Genomic DNA, 13,592 nt, shown 5'->3' with positions numbered 1-13,592 from the left:
ATATACATTTGTTCAAAGTCTTACAAAACACCCACCATGAAAGTCTTGCCTGACTTTGCTCTTTCACATTACTATGACTGTAATATTGTAAGCAGCTTTTGTAAATATAATTACAATAGTTACAGTAAACAGTAATAATAACCACAATAATATTTGTAGAAGGTGTTAGGAGGTAACATAATTACGGCAGAGAGCTAGATTACAGGAATTAACGGAAAATTCTGTCATAAGGTTTTCTGGCCTTCACTTATCTGACTTAATTCAAGCACAGTTTCCCTTTCTCTTCCTTTTCTTTATGGCATCATCCTGCCAACAGGCCTTTGTTTAAAACCACAGGCATCACTTTTACTCCACTAAAAAAATAGATGCTTCCTTTTCAGTATTTCCCTCCTTGTCAAAGTTTTCATAATGGATGTATAAACATATTATTTAATAAAGCTGACTGGACATGTTTCTCCCCCTTCATGCTGCTGCTTCTGCTGAATCCTCTCTTGTCAGCAAAGGACTAGCTGCTGTCTTGAGACTCCTGGAGGCTCTGTGCTTTGTCTGGGTAGTCCCAGGCAATTCCTTCTGGGTTAGGTCTGAGCCCCAGGTTGGAGAGCTGTGGTGGAAACAATGGAGCACAAAAAATCCAGCCGCGAACATTATCCATGCTTTAGAAAGTCAAAGCTCAGGCACTTGCCTCTTTTTGAGCACAAGGTAGTACTTTTCCTTGCTTTTTGCCCTTCTTCCTGTTAGCAGAATTAATGACATCCTATTGCACATCAAGGTAAGAAAAACACAAATGATTCAGTTGCTGAACCTGCCATTGTGCTCTTGGTCAGCTGCTGGGAAACAATGCTTTTTGATGGTGACAATATTTCAACAGAAGAAAATGGACTATGGTGCTGTAGAGACACATGTCAAAAGAAGTACTATTTTCAGTGTTTCTATCCTCTTTGTCCTCAACAACAGCAAATAATTGTTTACTTTTAAACATAACACTGAAACTGTTACTGTTTTAATTAGAACAAGCCACTGTAACCAAATCTGAAAGGAATTTGTGACACAAGTGTGGTTAAAGCTATTTAAGGGCTTTCCATGTAGCTCTCTCCCTGGGGAGACACGAGTGTTTCAGTCAGCTTTTGTTCAAATGACTGTGGTACCTGATAAATTATAATTACTGACATTATGTATCTGGATTTTTTTGCCTCTGTTTTGTTTGTTTGTTTTAGTTTGTTTTTCTTTTTAATGGATTCACCTATCTCTCTTCACTGCATCATCATCAGCAAAGAAAAAAACAAAAAACAGGTCTCACAGGACTTAAATATAATCAGTTAATACTACACCAAGTGTCCCCAAGCAGAGATTTTAACCAGCAGAAGCAGAACCCCTAAGAAGAAGCCAGAAAACTTAATCTTTTTGGCTGGGAGCTGGTGCGATGGGGGAAACAGCCAATTGCTTACTGCTGTGCAAGCTGTGCTCTTTTGTTTTAAAGGTGATAGTGAACACAAACAAGGAAAAAGGCAAAACTTCCTGGCACTCCAATGGCATCTGGGGCCCCTTCTCAGTGGGCACTGTACTGCTAGTGCTGGTGCCTATCCTCCAGCTGCAGCCTGTCCCTCGTCATCCTCCTCTTCAGACTGGGGCTCTGCCTGAGACCCCCATGCTGCTGCCTATTGAGCAATTCATATCCCTGTTCAGTACAAACCTTTGTGAAAAATCAGTCCCTACATCTGCTATACAGCACATCCGAGAGCTGCCACACCAGCAAGCACAGGAAGGAATGCTCTCGCCAGTCTGGAACCAAACACTTGCTGAGATGAGAAGACGACTTTTTCCCTGATAGCATCCCTGACTCCCATCATTTAGTCATGGTCAGGGAATTTAAACATTTCCTGCCCTCCCAGTGTGAATCTTGACCATGACCCCTGTGCTCTTCACACACCATACCAGACTGATCCTTGGGCTTTGACTCCATCAGCATTTCAGCCAGCTCAAACCAAGGCTTTTTATTTCACCATATTAGGAAGAAAGAGGCTTGGTGGGTTGTTTCTTTTGTCCCCACAGTGAGCCTGCTATTTTGTAATATTACCATACCAAAAAGCTAAATGCAAAACAGATCACGTATCATGGCAACAACTGCTGTGACAACCAGCTTTATGAAATACGTCTAAGGTTCTTGGGTAATTAATGTGCATTTACGACAATATTAAAAGTATGGCGCCTATTTGGAAAATCCGCTGAACAAAGTCTTCTGAGAGCCTCATATATGAGGCTTGTTATCGCAGCCTGGATTGAATCAAGCTGTGTAAAATTCCTGTAACAAGAAAGGTTAGGCAGAGGTGCCTTATCCTTATTGGTAAACAGCTGAAGCTTGCTTCCAGGTGGTCTGGTACAAACCTTCTGCAATTATTCTAAGTCTGCCTATTAAAAACCCACATGTCTGAAAAGACCTCCAGCTGCCGTATTGACCCATATACCTGTGGCTTTTGTTCTGGAGGAAGTGGTCTTGCTTTTATGTGATAATGGCAGTTGTCTCCATTTCCTTCAGCCAAAGCTGCTCAAAACAGTTTCAGGAAAAAAAAAAAAAGGCAAAAAATCCTTCCAAGGAAGCAAAGCATATTCTTCATTGCTTTTAATTCATTCTTGAAGGACACTGAATGAGCACTGACTCAGCAAACTGCCTGCCTGTCTCAGAAATAGCTCAGCAAGCCCAGGTTGCCTGTCACCTGGGGCTCTTGTAGCAAACCTCTGTTTCCAATGCTGTTTCACCTTCAAGACTTTCTGGCTTGTTTTCTCTTTTTCTCATTGTCTGTACAGATGCTTACAAGAATAAAATGTTTTCACTAAGCTGAATCTGTTGTTCTTACAGAAAAGTTGAACCTCAATCTTATTGGCAAGTAGCAGTCATAAAGCTGATGCTCTGTTTCATTTGCTCCCTCACAAACACAGGCAGTGGTGAGCTAATCTGAAAAGCTGACTAAATTAAACACAGGAGGGATCTCAGATCCTGGCTTCCTAGATGGAAAATGCTGGGAGAGGAGGATGAAATGTAAAGAACTAGGTAAAAATTACAGACTTCTCCACTGAATGAGATGAAATAGCTTTCAGAGTGAAATGGACAAAGAAAAAAAAAAAAGAAAAAAAAATAAGCCAAACAGACCCAAACCCAAAAGCCTGAAAAAAGAAAAGAAAAAGGAAGAAAGGAAAAGTATACTACAAGGGCCAATACAGAACTTCTGTATTACTGGATATTGATCACAGGAGAAAGGGTTAAAGAGCTCCAGTAAGGACAAACATGATGATATGATGTAGAAAGCTTTCCGTGGAAAGATTTTTGCCAGAAAGCAGGGTATTTCCATGGTGCAGAGGGAGGCTGATTCAGCTGTGTGTGACTCTGGGTTTGCCCTGGCATATGTTTACAATGCTGATGAAATGAACAGCAAAGCAGGCTTACTGAACCTATATTTTATAGTGCACACATTGTGCAGAGGTGTGCTGCTCGAGATCTGACAGCACACATTGATTTCAGGATAGGCAAGCCAAATCCAATAAGCAATTCTTACCCTATCCTGAAGTAAAGGTTTGTAAAACCACATGAAGAGCTGGCCTAGTGATGCCTAATGATTGCTCACAGGCTGAGTAATGATAAAACCAGGCTTGTGTTTTCAGCTTAATTAAGTAATGGGTAGTAAAGAATCCATAGAACAAATGCAAGCAACAAAGCCATCCTGAGATTAAAACCACTATTTAATCCTTGCTTACACAGAGAGACAGGACATCTTACTCTTGTGGGTCATTATGTTTCACTTCATTCAGTGGGTCCTGAACCTGCATCAACACAATTAGACACATTTATAGGAACGGGGAAGATGAAGGAGTCAAATTGTCCTGGTCATTTTAGGACTACAATTCACCTTTCATATTGCAATCATTCTATCAGTATAGCCACTTGCTCAGCTCTTCCCAAATGTAAAAAAGGGGATGGTAGCTTACATTGACAGCAGAAAAAAAAAAGACATTTCTCTCTATTAAGAATTCTATTTTTCTCTATTCTGACTTGTTAGAAATTCTCACCTGGAGTATTGTGTGCAATTCTGGTGTCTTCAACATAAAAAGGACATGGAACTGTTTTAACAAGTTCAGAGAAGGGCCACGAGGATGATCAGGGGACTGGAGCACCTCCCATATGAAGACAGGCTGAGGAAGTTGGGGCTGTTCAGCCTGGAGAAGAGAAGGCTGCGTGGAGACCTCACAGCAGCCTTCCAGTATCTGAAGGGGGCCTATAGGGATGCTGGAGAGGGACTCTTCATTAGAGACTGTAGTGATAGGACAAGGGGTAACGGGTTAAAACTTAAACAGGGGAAGTTTAGATTGGATATGAGGAGGAAGTTCTTTCCTGTTAGGGTGGTGAGGCACTGGAATGGGTTGCCCAGGGAGGTTGTGAATGCTCCATCCCTGGCAGTGTTCAAGACCAGGTTGGACGAGGCCTTGGGTGACATGATTTAGCATAAGGTGTCCCTGCCGACGGCAGGGGGGTTGGAACTAAATGATCTTAAGGTCCTTTCCAACCCTAACTATTCTATGATTCTATGATTCCCTATCAGTCATGCACCAATTTCTCTCCCCTTTTTTTTTTTTATAAAACATATACAAATTCCAGGCAAATGAAGAACCCAGTAACTGGAAATGGCATTTCTGTGCACAGTTCACTCCTGTCCCAAATTTCTAATCTGGTTCCTTCCTGGTGACCCTATTCCAGCACTGATGTTGTCTGCTCATTTCTTTCTTTTCATGTTTGGTGGTTTCTGCTCACAGAGAGGGGTGTATCTCAGACAATATCCCCCCAACTCCCTCTGCACTGTTCTGTTTCTATCTTGCAGATGTTAGGCAAGTTGTAGGCAGTGGATCCTAGATTTTCCCTGTTCTTTCTCTAACATCTATCCAAGCAAATATTTAAGCTATCATGCTGATTGGTTTCACAGAGATGTCACCTAGCCTTCCTGGTAACAGAGTATTTGAGTGAGAAGCAGAATAGGATTTTATTTCATTAATAATGTTCTCATCCTGTTGCCTAGCAGAACTTCAAAATCATATGAATCTCATTGCTCCTTTTCACAAAGCTGAGTCTGAAAATAAGGTGAGCTATTACCCTACTGTATTGGCTAGACTTGAAAACACAGGAATTCAGTACTTTACACGTTTTTGTATTCTACAAAATATGTTTCTGTAAACTATTTATTTTACAAACTTGTTTAATGACTCTTAAGGTTTAAAGACTTAAAAGATTTAAATGAATTAGAAGAGAATCATATATTTATTTGTAACATTTCAGCAATTCATCAAGGTACTAACAGGAGATAGGAAATTCAGCTATGGAGTTTACACACCAGTGCTACCTGCCAGCATTTAGAAATGCAGTTCACCTTGGGTTCTTCAGCTCTCTCTTCCACAACTTTTTCACAAGTGGAACGGAAGTCTCCCATCTGTAACAAGGCCCACATTGTGACCACCCCATGGCTGAGCATGGGGATTGCAGAATAATCTCTCTCTGTTTGTTCGCTTCAGTGTGAGGGCTCCCACAATCAGACCCTTTGAGCTAGGGGAGTGCAGGGAATATACTCTTTAGGTATTGCCTGCTGGCAACAGTGACCTTTGGGGACATGACCCAGGCCTCTCCTCCACACAGGCAATCACATCACTCCAGGGCTGGTCCAGTGAGACAGAGACAGTGCACTACATGGCTTCAGCGTGTCTGTCAAAATCTGAAAGAAACTATTTTTTCTTCTTCCTCCTAACAAGGCTGTTTCTAAAGGGCAGTAAGGATTCCCAAATGATTAGCACTAACAAGAGTATATTCTGTTAACCACTTTTTTTTCAAGTGAATTGGAAAAGAATTCTTTTCATATGCATTAAGAGGAAGCAGGATAATCTAGTTTTGAATGCTGAAGACTTAAGGACATCAGCAGATCATGGCAGAGTATGTTAAACATAATTTTCAGTGGTTATGGGCAAGATAAGAAGCATCTAGACATGGCCTACAGTAAGCAAAAGCTCTTTGTTAGCAACCAGTGTAAACATCTTAAACATTTCCAACATATTTTTATTACTGAAGGTGACAAATTATTTTGTTGTTTTGTTTTTTTGGTTAAGTCTGATTGCTTTTATATGAAATAAATAGATGTACCTAGGGCAGACCAAACTTTTCCAGAAAGAAACATAGACACACGGGCCATGTACTACGGGTTTAGGAAATCCCATGTTTTCAGGAAATGTTTGATCTATTGTGCATGTACAGTACAAATGATTTGTGTCTGACCATTGAACCCACTGGATGTGACAGGTCACTGTACCTATGCCTCAGTGCTGATGGAGGCCTCCAGGAGGATGCCTCACTCTGCCTGCACTGCACAATTTATCCTCAGGTTGAGTAGATGCCTCCAAAAATTACAGCTGTCTGGCAGTCACCCACAGAGATCACTAGGTAGCTGAGCAACCCCGAGATCCAGGGCAAACTGTTCCAATTGCACCTGAATTGAATTTGAAATCAAAAAGTGCTAGGATGAAAGGAATCAACCTCAAGCTGCACCAGGGGAGGTTTAGACTGAATATTAGGAAAAATTTCTTCACTGAGAGGGTTCTCAGGCATTGGAACAGGCTGCCCAGGGAACTGATGGAATAGCTGTCCCTGGAAGTGTTCAAAAACCGTTTAGATGAGGCCCTTAGTGACAGGGTTTAGTGGTGGTCTTGGCAGTCCTGAGATAAAGGTTGGACTTGAGCATCTGAAAAGTCTTTTCTAACCTAGCTGATTCTGTGATTCTTTGATTCCATGTATGGCAGCCCTGGATTTACTGCCATAACATTACCAGGCCTTGGCATGAATTATTCAGCTAAACCCCACAGTAAGCACAAGGCAGACGTGTTTTATTCAGCAGCTTGGTGCAAACAGCTATCTAGTGCCTTACACAAAGTAGCAAGCAAAGATGAAGCAGAGTCACTTAAATGGAAAGGAGAGAAGGAAGCAAAAATGCATTAGATCCTGTTTAAACTCAGGTACTGCATGAGGTTTAGTCATGTTCACTGCATTCACTCAGTCCCTCCTCAGAGAGCTATCTGTAGTAGTGAGGAAGTTCTCACAAAAGGCAGTGGAAAAGCTGTATTTCTCTTTTGTTTCCTACTGCTCTGGCAGTGACATTTCTAAAGTAAGCAACAGCTTTGTAAGCACTCCCTGGGGACAGCATTGTCTCAAGCTAACTGGGGTAAGTCAGGCCACTATGCATGCATGTGTGTGCAACTACAAACCCCAAGGAAGTTAGGAGGAGGATAATGTGCAGACTAATCCTGAATCTTCTTTCACAATAAAATCGATAAGTCTTTTCCGGCAACTCACACTTAGCCAGACTCATTATTTATAGCACAACAGGATACAACTAAAACTGCAGGAAATGCACAGGTTCGAGAGCACCAGTGGGGCTTAATCAATCAACAAGAGAAGAAGCAAGCCAAATAATACCCACAGGGGATGTAAACTGGGCAGTGATAAAAGATTTTTGGCTCTAGAAGCACAAACTAGATTTTCTAGAGAAAAAGAAATATTGAAATTCTCATCAGACATGATGAAATACTGCAACATAAGGGGTCAAGCTTTCCACAGATTTCAGTACAGCTTCTAACATGGCATGCATTTATTTGGTAATTGTGGAAGGATATACACTTATTTTTATTTTAGATCATTCTAAAGGAGTTACCCTTTCAACTAGCATGACTATTATAATTAAGGCACTCACAATATTTTTATGACTTTCTCTCTCTGAAACACTTCAAAAGACAAACTGAGTCATTTTGAATTAAAGTACCAACGTAGAGAACTGAACCTTGCTATCGACTGGAAGACATCTAATGCATCTGCACATATTACAAGTGTAAGCTCTTTAAGCTCATGACCTAATCAATGAAGGGAGGCAGATACTTCTAGAGAGTGAACATGTAAACTAAATAGGAGCTTGAAGTTATGAAGCATGTCTTTGAAGTTTTCTTTGTGCTTCAAGTGAAGTCCAGCTGTTACTTTCTTCCTTCCTATAATTAATGCATCCTTTTAAGTACATGTCACCAGTCCACCCCTTACATTTTTTTCAAAGGCTTCAGTACCTAAGCAAGCAAGCAGCACTTATTTTCATGAGTTACTGGGTTTTCCTTTAAATATGTTTTAATATGGAAGGCAACGACTGAGCTACAAAACGTGAATATCTAATTTGTCTGAGGTATTCATTTATGTTTTAGTCAGGAATGATATCGGTTATACTGCAACTCACAAGAAAACATTTTTAACATTGTGCTTAACAGTATTCACAGGACTGGACTGAAGTAATGTAAAGCAACACATTGAACCTTTAAAGCTAAGAAACACACATCTTACAGAGCTATTTTCTTGAAAAAAATGCTTAGGTACTGAAGAAACTCTTAAATCTTACAATAGAGTGGAGAGCAATTTCACACTGTCACTATAAAAATCCTGGATCAGATTCTCAGATAGTAATAAACTGCTGCAACTCCACTATCTTAATTTATCCCTTATGTTCAAATTCAGAACACCCTTCTTTGTGGCACTGCTAATGTTGAAGTTATTGCAAATCACAAAAATTTCATGGGCAAATGTACTTCTCACTGTTTAGTTTTTTCTCGGCAGCTCTGGGTTGGCTCTCAGGCAATTCTGAACTCTCAGCGTGTATTTTCCATGGTGTATTGTACTTTGTGGCGTACTGAATCAGCCAGAAGGAATGAAATATTTGCTGGAAAATGCTGTAGCCAAATACAAATCAAGATGTGCACATAATTCTATTTTTTGCCACTCAAGCACATTGGTAAAGATTGTATGAGTTACTTTGGAAAGAGTCCCGAATTTGCTAAATAGACTGTTCTTTGTTAATGAGACTGCTTAGTAAAGCAGTGTAGATAAAGAATGTGGAATGAATAAAGCAATGTAGATGAAACTTGAAGAATATCTCAAAGCACTATGTTCCTATTTTTACCTGAAGAAAAATGGTTATACATCAGCTGGAAACTGATGGGAAGTACATCAACATGGAAACTCTTCACTCAGTGCTCTGAATAGTCTGCGATTTTATTCTGGATGACCTGAGGCAACATGAGGCCTCATTTCTACCTCTATTTCTACATTCATACCTCCATCTGCAGCTGTCCCAGAGCTCTGCTTCTTTCCCTTCCTTTTCCATTTGAATCAGGTGCTGCTGGACTGGGTGAAAGCCTTGTATAGAGGTGGAGTAAGGAGGGAAGCGGATAAGGGCTCTTTCTGCAGAGAGGAGATGATACCAGTGTGGCACAGGGGGACCTAACATGCAGGGAGAGGGAACGGGGTTGCAGATGATGGGCATATTCTCACATGTTTCTCCAACAGCTTTTGGTCATCATATTTCCTTATCAGAAGAAGTCACACACCAGCGGCTTTCTCCATCCAGTTCTAAATATTTATGAAAAGCTCAGAGTCCAAGCAACCAGGGCACTTTACATTGTAAAAAAAATGAATTACTAAAAAAATCTCAAACAGCTAGGGAATATTAACAGAAGTAAATCCTCTTGGCACTGCTGAACCAATGGAAGTTTTGATGATGCAGTGCACATTTCACCTTCAAGCTTCAAAACCAATCTATAATAGAATAGGTTTTTGACCTACAATTTTGAAGGAAGAAATGAATAACTGATTTCTTGGTAATTAGTTCATATTCTTTTTGGTCAAAATTTTAGAACATTTACTCACTTTAAAATTAAATAGGGGTGTATTATTTGGTAACTTCTTCCATTCAGGACATCAATAACTATACAATCATAACTGTGTGAACATAAAACTGAATTTAAAGCAAAAGCTGATAGAAGACTCCTATCAGGGATTGGTCTAGAGAATTTTCATTTATAATTTAAGTACAGAGATGTGTTGGCAGAAACCTCTTGAGTTGCCAGAGGAGTCTATAGATTTACAACACTATGAAAGCAGTGATGATGGGGACATGTAAGAAAGGACAGAGCAGAGCTGAAGATGAAGAGTGAAAGCTAAAATCTGGTGGAGACAAACACAACAGACAGGGAACACCAGCTAGAAGATTATAGGTCTCCAAAGAGCAGACATTCCTATTTTGAGGGGAAACAGTGGACCGCAAAATCAAATTTAGTTTATTATACTCTCAAGTCTTTAACAGAGGAATGAAGAGAGAAAGATAAAATAGAACCCCACAATGCATTTTCTTATACTTTGGCTATAAAATTCCAGTCAATGGCATATGAAAGGTTTTTGTGATCTTAAAGTGATTTCTAGGTTTATGTTAAAGAAATGGAGAGAACGTCTTCATGGAAATTGTCAAGGCAACATCCTAAATTTCAAGTGGTATTTTTCGAATTTGTGTTCAAATGTTTGTACTATGTGCCTGTGAAAAACATGACCTTTCTATGTAAAGAGCTAAATAAATCAGTGATGCTTCCAAACCACTTGGACTTCAGTGAGAGCTGGATATATTTAACTAAGTTACACTTCTTTACAATGCCCATAAAAAAGGCAAATAACAGAATGAGAAAAATCACCTCTTAAATGGGAATGCTACTACATGATGTACAGCAGCTTTCTGCTTTCCTTCAACTACTTTTATTTCTTCCACTTACAGTATTTTTGAGGTTTATCTGAAATACTCATCTATGAGCACTCTGAGGAAAGCAGCAGCTTGCCAAGTATTTCAAAGCTAGCTTTTCAAATATACTGCAGCTCCTGAAGCTCTTAGAGCTACAGAGACCACTAATATTTATAAAACACAGTGCCTTTGTTTAGAGTCCTTCAGTGATGTGAGAAATTCAGAATCCTACAAGCAGCCCTGCTGAAGCCAGCCAAATGACTCCTTTGCATAGGGTTTGGAAATTTAAATGTCTTAATATTGATGTCAGAGGAGTAGGATGTAGCTCTTGAAAACCTCTGAGGAAAATGAGCCCTTGTCGGAAAGAAGTCTTCAAGACTCAGAAGACATAGGGGGATGATATCTCAGCTTCTTAACATAGCATCTAAACATAGGTACAAAATGCCCATTCACTTTCTCCCTGGAAGTAGAAACTTTAGATGGCCCAGAACCATGTTAGAGAGTTCAACAACACCTTTTTGTAGACATTATGTATTACAGGAAGGGATTACTCTTGGCTATTTTGACATTTACTGGTTTGCTTTGGCTTGTTTTAAGATCTGGATTTGCACCAGGTCTTGTTGGGACAATGGAAAGAGGACTTTGGAGAATTGCCTCTTTAAGCTGTGTTGAGTTCTCCTCAGTCACAGCTGGGAGTCTAAACCCAGATATCATACCATCATGTGGTGGATAATAACAGCAGAACCAAGAATTTGGTAACTACTAAAACACCCCAACCACTCCCTGTAGCATTTAATTAACTATATGGGCAAGAGCTAATTCATCATAACAGGACTACAGAGACATCAAATAAGAGTTACAGTTGAAGGTAAAGTGACATCTCTAAAATCACACAGAAGTCCAGAGAAGGGCCACAAGGATGATCAGGGGACTGGAGCACCTCCCGTATGAAGACGGGCTGAGGAAGTTGGGGCTGTTCAGCCTGGAGAAGAGAAGGCTGTGTGGAGACCTCATAGCAGCCTTCCAGCATCTGAAGGGGGCCTATAGGGATGCTGGAGAGGGACTCTTCATTAGAGACTGTAGTGACAGGACAAGGGGTAGCGGGTTAAAACTTAAACAGGGGAAGTTTAGGTTGGATATAAGAAGGAAATTCTTTCCTGTTTGGGTGGTGAGGCACTGGAATGGGTTGCCCAGGGAGGTTGTGAATGCTCCATCCCTAGCAGTGTTCAAGACCAGGTTGGACAAGGTCTTGGGTGATATGATTTAGTGTAAGGTGTCCCTGCCCACGGCAGGGGGGTTGGAACTAGATGATCTTAAGGTCCTTTCCAACCCTAACGATTCTATGATTCTATGTTTTGCCACTGAAGAGGGTTAAATATACAAGAGTTAGTTTGTGACTTAAAGCTATGGTACACCATAAGTAATTGAACTGCTAATCTTCTGTAAGTCCTGCAGAGGTTGGCTGAAGTTTCTAACTGAGCTTTGCCAACCCTGTACATATTCTTGGCTGGATACCCTCTAGAAAGTAATTAATATTGCTATGCAAACATAGTAAATCATGTTTGAAAGTCCACATGCTCACATCAAATGGGTATGACTAAGCTGTTGTGCTCTCTGTCATTGTGAATACATGCTCTTCTTCCTGCTCCTGCCTAGATAAAAGCCATGATCCTTGATGGGGGGTGAAGATTCACCAGACATTCATACATCTTTTAATGATCGTGTTAGATCTTTCACTGTGCAGGCACTTTATGAATGTTGTGAAGCTGTAATGCTATCCTTCCCACGAGGACACCAAATTACTTATCCGTGCTTTTGATATAATGCATCTTGGCTGAACTGTTGCAGCTCTCTCAGTCTGGAAGTTTTCCAGTCAAAGGCTATATTTATGTCAGTTGTGATTAATTCAAAATGCTTCCACAGGATCTTGAACAGGCTAAGACATCTTCACGAGTTTAATACAAAACAGAGATGGCATATGGCTTTCCATTATAGCAGGGGAATAATCATGCTTGTGCCTCTAGTTCTTTGGTTTTAGTGTCCTTGGTTGGTATTCAGCCACTGCTTGGACAGGTACCTTTTCTGGACTTTCAGGCAACTATAGATTATGCTCCCAAAAGGGACTAAGGTCAGAAGTCACCTAACTCCCATTTTCAGAGCAGATTGAGGGATTCAGGAGCACAAACCCTACGGACTTACAGGGAGAGTAAATGATTCTGCACGTGAAGTCAGTTTTGACTTAGGCTTTTACGTCACAGAACCACTTTTGAAAATTTGCCTTCAACTTAACTGTACACCATTACAGTCTTTGTCCTCAGAGTTGTTCTTTTTCTGTGAGCATTAAGCTTGTCCAGTTTTCTGGGATTTTGACCACCTAAATTGAAGACTTATCTCTTAAATTTGGCTTTGATTAACATAGCTGTTATTTATTCTTTTGCTTGGCAGGAGTTTCTGCAAGACTGCTATAAAGTCAGCCTGTTTGTGTTGTATTGTACTGTTAATCTCCTTTTCCTTTATGACATACATACAGAATATCCTAAGGGGAAGATTACTATACTTATATACAGATTCATACTCATATTGAAATATATGTATGAATACACAGCATAGATGGGAACAAAGGCAGGGAATATTTTAGTAACCTCATAAAAACATTTGTGAAAAAGTCTAGATAACACATAAAATGGAATGTTTTGTACGGCATGAACCAGGGGACCAACATTAATTGGTTGCTTAACGGAAGTGTATTTCAACATAAAATTGGAACAGATTTTATTCAAAGTAGTTGGAATCATTTGGGTGGGAGAAAGATCTGTCAAATTAAGAGGCTGCTATATCATTACAATCACGTGCTTGCCACTCGCTGCCTAAAGTTTTCCAAAATAATACATTTGAAAAGACTTTCTAATAAAAAGTAATTGAAAGCATTGAAGAAAATATGATATTGCTTAGATCTACAAGGTTTATTTTCAGCAC

The 13,592-nt window shown here is 40.1% G+C and overlaps 1 protein-coding gene across 3 annotated transcripts in view; it reads right to left on the bottom strand.

Annotated features, from left to right (window-relative positions):
- ARHGAP28 (Rho GTPase activating protein 28) overlaps positions 1-13,592 on the bottom strand; it is an 80,065-nt gene that overhangs the window by 31,454 nt on the left and 35,019 nt on the right. The window lies entirely within an intron of this gene.

The sequence above is a fragment of the Pezoporus occidentalis genome, unplaced genomic scaffold, assembly GCF_034315485.1.
Source record: "Pezoporus occidentalis ecotype Australia unplaced genomic scaffold, CSIRO_AGI_Poc_V1 ctg4, whole genome shotgun sequence".
Classification (NCBI taxonomy): Eukaryota; Metazoa; Chordata; class Aves; order Psittaciformes; family Psittacidae; genus Pezoporus; species Pezoporus occidentalis.
Note: the sequence above shows the minus strand (reverse complement) of the source record. Positions and strands in the feature narration are given on the sequence as shown.